At 35.6% G+C, this 2,236-nt stretch overlaps 1 pseudogene; it reads left to right on the forward strand.

Annotated features, from left to right (window-relative positions):
- The first annotated feature begins 1,323 nt into the window (after window positions 1-1,323).
- Window positions 1,324-2,004, forward strand: LOC113319371 (annotated as a pseudogene).
- The last annotated feature ends 232 nt before the right edge of the window (window positions 2,005-2,236 follow it).

The following is a 2,236-nucleotide window of genomic DNA, read 5'->3' on the forward strand; positions in this document are numbered from 1 at the left end:
TAAAATCCTAACAATCATAGATAAAAAACCTCATTGCTGATCTATATATATATCCATATTAAACATGAAAACTGTTCGTACACTTGGATCAAACATCTAGAAAAATCGACAAGTGTGCCTAACGTCAGTGGATCACCAGACTAAAAATGAAAAATGAAATACCTAGGGTTATCATTGGGATCCAATCAAATACACCTAAGAAAAATGTCAAGAACGATCTATGCAGAGAGAATGTCGTCGGATTTGATGTAGTTTGATGGTTTTGTTGGAGTTTATTAAAATGTAGTTTAATGTTATTTGAAAGTTTAATTGTAATAAATTTCGCTTAATCTGAAGTGGAAATTTCTATTTTAAAATCTAAATATTTTCATTCATTGACAATTCTTTTGCAAGATATAAACTTAGGCAATAATAAAACGTACTAAACAACTTCAATAAAAATCAAGTACAAGTTTTGGCATCTGTTTATCTCATTTGACGTATCTTCCATTCAACGCGCTCTTTGACAGTTTCGCCTTTGTTTTTGAATTTTTTTGTTGTTAAATTTCAAAACTAGAGCTCTTCTTTGCCTTTTAGCGGAACATTTTCTTGGAACAACTTCAAAAACTTGCACTTCCCTCTTACAATTTTATATCTTTTTAAAACTCCCACATATCTTAGAAACAACAGCTTCAAGTTTTGCATCGCAAAAAAGTGTGAGCTCCTTTTCAGCCATTAAAATAGATTTTAGAAAAAAAATTTCAAGAGAAGTGAATTTTGGTGTGAGTGAATTGTTTGAAATTGATGGTAATTTATAGAGGTAAAAAGTGAATTTTGAATTTTAAAAAGACTACGCGTTGGCGTTTTTGCTACAAACGCCAGCGTCCTACATTCAAGCGCTGCGTTGAAGCTTTGAGCTCCAGCATTTGTACTTTCAATGCTGGCGGTTTAACTACGAACGCTGGCGATTTACCTACGAACGCTAGCATATATCTCACGCTCGCGCGCTTAGTTATCAAACGCCGAATGCTTTACCATAGTGGAAAAGCCAGTTTGAGTGGCTCAACAAAAAGATGGGTTTCTTCATTCCCATAGGAATTGCCCCGACCAATTCCCGGTCAAACAAAACACGTCATTCTTCGTATTGTCGATCCGCGTCGAGTAAAACGGACCAATCAAAATCCACTAACATTTCCGCGTATCCGTGCGCTCCATTACATGTAACTTTATCAACGGTTTATATACCGATCCGTATGAGACATATTAAACCAATAGAATCCAGCAGCATCTCTGTATAAATACGCACTCTCTCTCCGTATCATTTCACAACATCTTTGACTCTTTTCATCTTCCTAGAAAATTCTCTCTCGCACCCATTAGATTTTTTAAGCATTTTCTGTAATGGCACCCAAAGCAGAGAAAAAACCAGCAGAGAAGAAGCCCGCAGAGGAGAAGAAAGCAGAGAAAGCACCAGCAGAGAGAAACCCAGAGCCGAGAAGAAATTGCCAAGCAAAGATGCTTCAACAGCAGATAAGAAGAAAAGAAATCAAAGAAATTGGTTGAGACTTACAAGATCTACATCTTCAAAGTTCTGAAACAAGTTCATCCTGATATAGGCATTTCAAGTAAAGCTATGGGTATCATGAACAGTTTCATTAATGATATCTTTGAGAAACTTGCTGCTGAATCATCCAGATTAGCAAGGTACAACAAAAAACCAACTATCACTTCTCGAGAGATTCAAACTGCTGTTCGTCTTGTTCTTCCTGGTGAATTGGCCAAGCATGCTGTTTCTGAGGGTACTAAAGCTGTTACCAAATTTACTAGTTCTTAATCGTTGGGGTTTTCCTTTTGTTCTAGTGGTTTCTGTCTGGGGATTAGGGTTTCATGTGTAAGTAGTAGTCTAATCAAATGTCACATTCAATATCTTGTTAGTTGAATCAAATGTCTCAAAATTTTGATATGAATCAGTCAATTGAAACTCAATTTTCCATGTTGATTTATCTAAACTCATTGTGGGTATAATTCTTTTCCCTTACATTTCCAGTTTTCAATTATATAGACCCATTTAAACAAAACAAAACACACTTCGTCGGTTAGCTGCAAATCACTAGTGAATCAGGAAGAGGAATGTTATTAACAGTGGATGGGCAGTCTCATTATTACTTCAGCTTAGACATTTAGATTTAGAAATGCTAATTGTAAGGTGCCAATTAGTTCAGGTTATTCTAATTATATGGCCTTAGCTTGATTCAAT

Source organism: Papaver somniferum, chromosome 10, assembly GCF_003573695.1.
Source record: "Papaver somniferum cultivar HN1 chromosome 10, ASM357369v1, whole genome shotgun sequence".
In the NCBI taxonomy this organism is placed as follows: Eukaryota; Viridiplantae; Streptophyta; class Magnoliopsida; order Ranunculales; family Papaveraceae; genus Papaver; species Papaver somniferum.